This window comes from Monomorium pharaonis, chromosome 4 (assembly GCF_013373865.1).
Source record: "Monomorium pharaonis isolate MP-MQ-018 chromosome 4, ASM1337386v2, whole genome shotgun sequence".
In the NCBI taxonomy this organism is placed as follows: domain Eukaryota; kingdom Metazoa; phylum Arthropoda; class Insecta; order Hymenoptera; family Formicidae; genus Monomorium; species Monomorium pharaonis.
Genome location: NC_050470.1, coordinates 16594030 through 16604612, shown reverse-complemented (window position 1 = coordinate 16604612; position 10583 = coordinate 16594030). Strand labels below are relative to the sequence as shown.

Genomic DNA, 10583 nt, shown 5'->3' with positions numbered 1-10583 from the left:
TTCAGTCAAATCCAGACCAGCGCCCGTTTAATTTTATGAATGCTATGCTATTTTTACATCAGTTTTCTTGATAAGGCTGTGGCGTGGCAAATTTGCACGGCGCCGACAAGTGGCGCCGGCTAGGAAATTTCTACTAGGAAAAGCAATTTTAATTATAACTTTGTTACAAATAATGAATTGGTTCCCAATGAATTCCCAATCCTGAATAAAATTACATATATAATATAAATTAATGTAAATATAATATGTAATATATATTAAGGTATATATATCAAATACATTTATATTTATTATATTATAAATATTATATATTATATTTATATTCATTATATTATAAATATTATATATTATATTTATATTCATTATATTATAAATATTATGTTATATATTATAAATATATTTATATTTACATGCTTATATTATATAAAATATAGTATATGTTAAATATACAGTGTACAAATTTTAAATACTGCTTTTTAAATTAAATAAAATAAAAAAGTAATGTAATGTAATTAAAAATAACGTTAAAGTAAATATTTTTTAAATATTATTTTAAGTATAGTGAGTGAGTGAGTGAGTGAGTGAGTGAGTGAGTGAGTGAGTGAGTGAGTGAGTGAGTGAGTGAGTGAGTGAGTGAGTGAGTGTGTGTGTGTGTGTGTGTGTGTGTGTGTGTGTGTGTGTGTGTGTGTGTGTGTGTGTGTGTGTGTGTGTGTGTGTGTGTGTGTGTGTGTAGTGTAAATATAAATAATTCTATGAAAACATAAAAAGTTCTCATGAAAGTGTATTTGATGCTACATAGAATATTTATAAATTATTATATGTTAAAAATTTACTTTAATATTTAATTTTGGATATATTTTATTCTTAGAGAGGCTTATTTTTTATTTCGTTTGAGTGTAGGATCTTTATTCAATTCAGCTGTAGCTGCCATCATAGCTGTTGCATTCATGCATTAATTTATGTTCATTTAGGCAAAAATTTAATTACGCGTGTTTCTTTGTTTTGAAGGTGATTGCTGTGTGACAAGGCAACAGGAGAGCAAGGGTGAAGGCGAGAGAGGTGGCGGCAGCGTGGCAAGGGTGGGAAGACCCGCAATTTCCGATGAGCTTACATCCAGGAAACCCTTCAAACGCCAAACGTCGATACGCCGACTCTCGAACCAGCAGCAGCCATCTTGGAGGGTTGCTACTGTGCGTTTCCTCTCTCTTGCAAACTCTTGATGCTATAAAGCAATTTTGACGTCCTCGATCTAACGTCGGATTAAACGACAATGGTAATTAATAAAAAGATCCGTCGAAATTTGTTAACGGAGAACTCATTTCAAACCATTCTAAGTCAACATATTAAACAAAAACTTGAAATTACATGAAAGACATTTCCAAAGTTTTCGATAACTTTATATAATTATAATTTTATTTTATTAAATTACATTAATTTACATGCAATATTTTCTATGCAATATAATCCGGAATAATTTTTTCAATATAACATTCAGAAAATATATAAATTTTAATAATTTATAAAAATTTCAAATTATACATTTAAACGCATTTAAATTAAAAGAGAGAAAATGGTAATAAACTATCGTTTTCTTTAAATAACTAAGTAAATATTTATGTGACATTATTCTTGCCGGTTTGTTAGCCATAGAGTTCTATTAATCGTGTTATAAGTAAAAATTTGTCGAATATACAAACGATACAATTAACAATTTATTAAAGAGGGAAAAAAGGTTGCAGTTATGGAATTTATAGGAAGATTATAACATTACCAACAAATATATGTATTGTTGAAATTATTTTTATTTTTAACAAAGAAAAAATTAATTTTTGACAGATTTTACACATTAGTATCACAAAGCATCTTGTACACCGTATAACACAAAAAAAATATGTATAAAAAAATCTTTGGCTCTTATGACACTGCGTATTGTAAAATTATTATAAATGTATTATAATAATCAATATTAGCTAATTAATATCGTAAAAGTATTGCAAAAGATACTGTGCAATAACGGGGGATTTATGAGACTCAGATTTGCTAGAACACAAGTCTATAACACTGGTTATAAAACTTTATACGTCATACGCATTACGTCAAACATTAAATTCAATTACTCCATTCAAAAGCTATATTCAAGCCCTTCAAGGTTAAAATTAAAAAATTAATACCCAATATTTCAAAATTACCAAAACAATACATACTTATAAAACTTTTGGCTATTGCAATACTGAAATACAAGTTATATGACAACAAACATTAATAACCATCAGTGACCATGTTATGACATCTAATCTAAATGGTATGTAAAGAAGTAATATAAATGGTTATTTCCAAATCAATACAAAGTATACGTAAATTCCATAACCCCAAATCTAGTTCATAACCACTTTCTCCTCTCTATTCTCTTAAATATGGGAAAACCGGGGCTAACCTGACTCCCCTAAGATTTTTAGGTCATATCTTGTTTCAAATAAAATAGATTGCAATAAATAAAGTACCATTGGATAGCTTATTGCCCGGCGCAACTTTTTACGAAATAATTGGCGGTATAGTACCTATTAGTTCTGAGATATATAATAAAAATGCTGATCTCTTTAAAACCCGGGTAAATTCGACCTCTTGTCGGGGTAAACCCGACCCTTTTATCATATTTGGTTCTTTAACTCTAACTTTTCAAATTATTTCGTTATTTTAAGGCTTTTTGCGTGAAATGAAAATCAGGGTTATTTATGGTACAAAACTTAATCTTTATTTGAACTTTTAAATTTCAGCACAATTAACAAAATAGAAAAGATTAACAAAAACGTTAAAAAATTAAACAGATTTATCTAACAAATATAAAAAATTAAGCAAAGCAATTTTTTTAATGATATAATTATTGAATTTTTTTAAGGATATAATTTAATTTTTTTAAGGATATAATTTAATTTTTTTAAGGATATAATTATTGAAATGTAGAGGAATACAAAACAAAAAATGTATCTTTATTTTTTTCTTCTAATCAACAGCTGCAGTCGTGCTTCGTCGTGTAATATAAGAATCAACTACAAAAATCTTTAAACAATTAAAAAGAAACTTTCTGTGTGTCGAAAAATGCAAAAAGAAACGCAAAATAGGAGGGAGGAATCGGTTTTACCTCGGTTTCTTGAGGCGCATTTGCCCCGATCGATATTTCTTACCTTAAAGATTTATCTTAACTTTTAATAATGAAGATGCAATAAATTTCCCTCTTTTCTAAGAAACCTTATTGTTAATTATTAATAAAAAAACATTTAGAACTCCAGGTCCACACTAATAACTTTAACTGAATTTCTGTAAAGGGAAAAAATTAAATCAGAGATCTAAAAAGTAATATATCGGCTACAGCTCAACATTTCAAAACCAAACTCATTAATTGTATGTCACTAAAATAATGTTAAGTAATAATATCTCTAATGGCATTTTCCCTTTTTTTATATATGGTTATTTTTTTTAGATAAGAGGATCGGATTTACCCAGTGGTCGAGTCTTCTCTAATAAATTATTACGTTTAAAATTATAAACGTAAGTGATGTGTTAAAAGATAAATGTAGTTTATAATTAATCTAATCTATAAATTTGATTAAATCCAGTAATAAATTTAATCAAAATTAATTTTAAAAAAAGGTTTTAAATATGTAATTTATACTCACCGTTTTTCTTTGGAAATAAATAGTGTTTTTACATATTATAAATCATTACTATAGTATAAATAAATTAACAATGTAAAAAAGTAATTTATTAAATTTAATAATTACTAAATTTTTATTTTATATAGCAGTTAAGATTATTAGAAGATGAATATCTTTTTTTTAAATTAATTTTGATTAAATTTATTACTGGACTCAATCAAATTTATAAATTTAAATTAATAATAAACTACATTATATTTTCATAGACCACTTATGTTTATAATTTTAAACGTAATAATTTATTAGAGGAGACCGGAGCTAACCCGACTGGATAAATAAATTTTTTAATTTAAAACACTATGTAAATATAAATATTTAAGTAAGCATTAGTTTTATAAAAAATTAAGAACTTAAATCGAGAATTCCATAAATCAGAAGCAATTCGCTGGAACATCCCGTATTCTTCTGCCCCGTACAAATCAGCTGTTTAATCTCAATTGAGTGATTAAACTGAGTTGGGGGATGACAGCAACAGCGATAATCGTCCATGATTCATCAAAGATCCAGCCTGACAAGATAGCAACTATCTTGTCGGCAAAGCAATTGCGGATTATCTCTGCATGATCATGATAAACGTTTTGATCATGGTTACTTAATTAAGTCTGTAGCTTAAATACGCAATAGGATTCATTTCTTTATAGAAAGATGCCGCATTCGATATTCTTTAAAATATGAAACGTTTGTTGCGTTTGTACACCCACTATATTTGCAGCATAAGCGCGCATAAGACCCACAGCCGGCTGGCACGCGCCACATGTAATTTAATCGGTTAGTTAAACGAACCGTATGATGGATCAGGAAAGGTGGATCTTAATCCGGAAGAAACAGTTACGGCATGTATAATCATCTTGAAGATGCTTCCTCGTTTTGTTTTCTTAGCTGCTTCCTCAGAGGCAGATGTGTCGTTCTCTAATAACTAACTCGTTATTAACCCTTTTTTCGAAGTAAGAAACTCGAAATATATTATTTTTAACGTGTGTAACGTACCTCAATAAAAGAAAAGATGAATCTTGGAGATTTGGGTTTAAATCCCGGCTGAAGTATTATTTTTTGCAATAAATTATTTTCAGAGTTTTCAGGTAAGTGGGGATTCTAAGATGCCAATAGGGATCAACATTTTAGCTTATAACTATGTTTCAAGACTGACAAATTTGTCGGCGCGCAGTTTATATGAGCTAAAATTATTAAATTAAGATTTAAAAAAAAATTAGAATCAGCACCAAGATTTAGCAGTAGAGACCGTTTAGAGTTTCTAAATTTATCTATATGATTAATTATTGGTTAATAGTTTATTCAATGTTTGATACAATGTGTTGTATTAGAAATATTCTAATTTGTCATAATTTGAGTTTAAAATTTTATATGAAAAAGACAATTTTACTCCATTATCTAAAAGTTTAGCTAGATACAGATCAAAAAATAATTTTATGTTGGGGTTTACCAAAATAATTATGTAAAACACTCAAACATAATTTTCTATAGAAAATTTGGATTTTTAATAACTAGTCAAAACGCTTAATATAATTTTTTCAATGGTTCAAGACAATTATTTTTAGATCTATATTTTAACATCATTTCTCCATGTAAAAAAAAAGATTTTAACATAATTGATCATATTCTCAATGAGCACACAATGTTTTTTAAACGGTTTTTAAATATTTATTTTTAATTATTTTTACATTATTAGCGTTTGTTGTACAATTAATATTTATTTAATATTTATTAAACATTTTTATATTAATTATTTATTTCAAATAATGAATTAGAAAAAAGATTTATAAAACGTTTATTTAACGTTTATTTAATATTTATAAATTATTATTTTTTATTAAAAATAATGATTTAAGAAACTTATTTAAGTAATATTATTTAATATTTATTTTACATTTCAAAAATTGTTTAAAACAATATTTTAAAAAATATTTATTTAATATTGATTTAATGTTTATGTTACAATAATTAATTATTGAAAATAATGATTTAGAATAAATATTTATGTAATATTTAATTGATGTTTTTATAATATTAACTTAATATTTTAATAAATTGTTTAAAATAATATTTATGTAACATTTATTTAATGTTTATGTAATAATTATTTTACATTTAAAAAGTTTAAAATATTATTTAAAATAATATTTGACTCCTGGTTAGGAAGCTTTACTTATTATGGAGCGTAAGTGTAAAGGAACAGTGTAAAGGAACAGTGAATCTGTATAATAAGAGTGTTAAAAGCGTATAAATGAAATCTCTAAGAGACACAAATTGAAACATCGGAACATAAAAAAAGTGGAGATTAAGACAATATATATTATCGAAACAATATGGCATATTAACAATACTCGAAAATTATAAGAAATGAAAGATCTATCATTTATTTTTTCACGAACAGTGCAAAAATAGATCTTTTTAAAGTTATTCCACATGCAGCTATTTTGTACACGTAAAAATTAGTAAAAAAACTGTAAAATTTTATGTGTAATTATAAAAACATGAGTTAACTATACATGTTTCATTCTTCTGACAACATTTATTGAAATGATCTATAACAAATATGTCTACATAAACATGAAGTATAAGTTGCGTACGATCTTCGAAGTCAAGCAACGTCAACGGTGGTTAACAGTAAGATGGGTGATCGTTTTTTCGGGCGTATAAATTAAAGAGGGCTTCACTTGCCTACAATTTCGATTGCCTACAGCTTCGTTTGCACACACGAAAATAATTAAGGTACAAGGGTAGGATTGCACACATGACATTATTGCGCCCATATACATTGCACACACGATAATATTGCGCGCAGACACATTGCACACATAATATCATTTTGCTTATACACATTGTACACATGTCACTATTGCAAACATTCGAATTACACACATGACATTATTGCGCACATGCACATTGCACACATGATATTATTACGCTCGTGCACATTGCACACATTGCACAGCATGATATTAATACGCTCATACATATTGCACACATAACATTATTGCACACATACACATTGCAAACATAACAATATTGGGCATACGCACATTGCACACGGATATCATTGCGCTCATACACTCTGAAGACAAGATTCCAATAACTTGGGCGCCTTGATTTGACCATGGTTTTTGATAGTATTTTTTATGCTCAACAAAAAATTATATAGATTTTATTATAGAGCTAACTGATTTAGTTTTCGAGATATACCATATTAAAGATAAAAATACACACAAACACACGGGGGGAGGTGTAAGGGGGCTTCGCCACCCCTCTCGCACCCACCTCGTCGGTGCCTGAAAAGTCACAAACCCATGTGATAATTGTCATATGTGCAATGTGTATGTGCGCAATAATGTCATGTGTGCAATGTGTATGAGCGTATTAATATCATATGTGCAATGTGCATGTGTGCAATAATGTGTGTGCAATGTGTATCAGCGCAATATTATCGTGTGTGCAATGTGCATTTGCGAAATAATATCATGTGTGCAATGTGTATGGCCGCAATAATGTCATGTGTACAATCCTACTCTTGTACGTTAATTATTTTTGCGTGTGCAAACGAATCTGTAGGCAATCGAGATAGTAGGTAATCGGGAATGTAGGCAATCGAGCAGCTCTGCTAAATTTATGTGCAAACGAAGCTGTAGGGATTGTAGGCAAGCGGGACCCCTCCTAAATTAAATGTGTTTTAACAGGTACGACTGTGGCTTAGCTGAAACATGTATAGTCTTCTTCCCTAAATTATCGTAGAAATTAAGCAATGCTAGATTGGTGAGGTTATGTTGAAATTCAAAATTATTAAATAAATAATGCAATCAATTTTTTACTCTTAGAACATTAAGCAAATGAATATTTAAAAAAGAATTTGTTTAAACGTTAAATAAATGTTTATGAAATAATAAAAGAATATCTTTTTAAACGTAAAATAAACATTTTTTTAATAAGAAAAAACAGAATTATCACATTATTTAAATGCTTTTTGAAATTAAAAAAAATGTTTCCTAAACGTTTTAAAAAATATTTTTCAAACATCATTAAGCTCATTGGATTACCATTAGCTATTATATAGACCGTTAGAAAAGTTTAATTTGATTTGAAACATAAATATATTAATATAGATTTTAATCTTCAAAAAGGAAATGTATTTAAAAATCATAAAGATTGATTTTTGTGATTAAATACTTATTTGAGATTGCAAATAAAAATATTTTAGCCTATAACATTGAAGATCATAGATGATTTAAATTCATGTAAATTTTAACCTCGATTTATAATTAATCATAACTTAAAAAATTTATATATTAAAAGTTTAAAAATTTAAAAGTTTTTACAATAAATTTTTTAATCTATTTTTATTAAATTTTTAATGGTTTTGACAGGTGTTTATTAAAAATAAAAAAAAACATTTAATTTAAATAAACATTTCAAAAATTCAAATTGCTTATGTATTACTGTCAACTATTTGATTTACAAGTTTTTTACAATGTAATAGATTAAACATTTCATAAAATTTAATTAACTTTAAAATTGGTAATAAAATTCTCTCGAAGAATAAAAGTTCTAAATATATATAATAGAGTTTTGAATATAATAGTTTTCTTAACAAGTTACATATTAGAATTAGAAAAATTAATGTCAGAATAATCTAATTTTAATTCTTATATTATAAATTTCTTTGAAATTATGATCGAAGTAGTAATTAACAGAAGAAAGAAACTATAAAAATAATAATTGTTTTTTGGAGCAAAAAATTTTTTGTTAAATTTATAAAGTATTACAAAAGAATAAAAGGTCAGTAATTAAGTAAGAGAAAAAAAATTTTTTTAATAATTACAATTAATTACACATTTAAAAAAATAAAAATGTATTTAATATTAAGAAAATCTTTTTTTCTCAGGAAAAAAAATTTCTACAAAATACTGTAATTATCGATAAGATAAATATTGGGTACAAATTACATTTTAGAGAAAGGTCATTTCAATACTGGTCTCTTACAGTACAAATCCCTTATTTCCACAAAAGAACTAAATATTGTACTGTATTAATACTGTAATAAAAACATGATTTGCTTGTATAATTAAAGAAATAAGAAAGCTTATTGTTAGTCAAAGCTTAGTCACAAACACGGCTTTTCTTCTATATAAAATCTAAAAACAAATTCTTCAAAAGTGAGCATTAAAATCCGTATAATTTTCTTTTGCAAATTGCAAAGTTTTAAACATTAGTAAGTATGTTAATAATAATATTACATTATTTTAAATGTTCGTATATATTTAGTTCGCTTATATTTTTCAATTTTATGTAATACGATATAAAATATAAAATTGTCCTAGAGCATAAACTGTTATATTTTTCTGTTATTAAAAACTTAAAATATTATATATATGTAGTCTTTTCATAACATAGTTTCAATTCAAATTAATTGTTATTATTTTTATTTTTTAATCCCTTAATTATTTTGTTAATTTCTAATCCTTTAAACTGCCTTTATTTTTTTAATGTTTAATTCTAGTCCTTTTGTCTCACAAACTTAATACATAGAAATATGTTTTATTACAAATTTTAATGTTTATTAATTTATTTTATAGTTAACCATTACGGAGCTGTGTCTGAATTCCACTATTACTGTTAGTTTTGGAGCTCAATTTTTAGTTTATTTTTTATTATATTGCAAAAATAGCATGGAAAAAAAGTATTAGCAGTGGGAGCTAAAATATAGCTGTGACAGCTAAAATGTGTTCTTATTCTAGGGACAGCTAATGCAGTTGCTGTCCAAGCTAAAATTATTCGCTACTTGCACTTAACTATTATAGCAACAGATGCTACTAAAAACAAGTCGCTTAGCTAAATGAAATTTAGCTACGGCTGCAACTTTTTTAGCTGCTTGTGCTAATATGTACGCTTTTAATTCAGCTAATAAACTTTTATGTTATAGTTAACGTTGTTTTGCTGTAATAAACAGAGTTTAGCTATGATACTAAGGCGGTAGCTGTTAGAGCTAACCTGGATTCAGCTATTGAAATTTAGCTGCTGTTACGAAGTCATTTTTTTCCGTGAATAATTTATTACAAAATTAATTATTACAAAATATGAAACATTATTACAGAAACTATTTAAATTGAGAGAAAACACTTTTTAGTTTGCATTTATTTATGTTTAAAAGTTTTATTTTTAGCTTTATTTAAGAAATAATATCCGAAAACAAAGAGAAATTTAGTATTAAGAATCTTTCTTTATACCTGATTATCTTATTATATTTTTAATTGGAACAAATTCTGATTGTAAGAAATTAAATATCATATCTATGTTTACAGATTTATATACAATCAGAGATGAAAGATCTTAATTTTCTTGCATTTGAACTTTTTGCACAGAGATTGTGCATAAACATGTTGTCATGCAAAGAATGCACATGTAGGGTAGGAAAAGTGATTCAATTCACGTGCATGTTTACATGATTTATAATAGTGTTTAATCTCCTCTTTGATTTTGATTACAGGCAAACACAGGTGTGTCAAAAGTGCCCTATACTGTATTATACCTGCCGTCGCTTCCATTCGATGCTATACTAGTATTCTATACGGATTCGCGATTCGAATAGGGAGTGAAAAAAAGCGAAAGAAGGGTAACTGAATAGTCGCTCCGAAACAAGTTCCAAGAAAAAAACTCACAAAATCTAATTTCTAAAAGTGTTTCAATGAAATTTATACGTATATAGAATGTTAAATAAATTTCAAATTAATAATTTTTTAGTCATTAACAACTTCTTTCATATAAAAAAATGTTAAAAAATATTGAATATTATTTCTTAATTACTTTAATTAATATTACATCTTAAATCAATTCCGTTTACCTATTTGAATTTGTTTTATT

At 26.6% G+C, this 10583-nt stretch overlaps 1 long non-coding RNA gene across 1 annotated transcript; it reads left to right on the top strand.

Moving 5' to 3' along the window:
• The first annotated feature begins 652 nt into the window (after positions 1-652).
• On the top strand, positions 653-10368 carry LOC118645317. The gene is made up of 2 exons (XR_004963069.1): positions 653-2302; positions 10210-10368. It is a non-coding gene; the product is annotated as an uncharacterized LOC118645317 (long non-coding RNA).
• Positions 10369-10583: the final 215 nt, after the last annotated feature.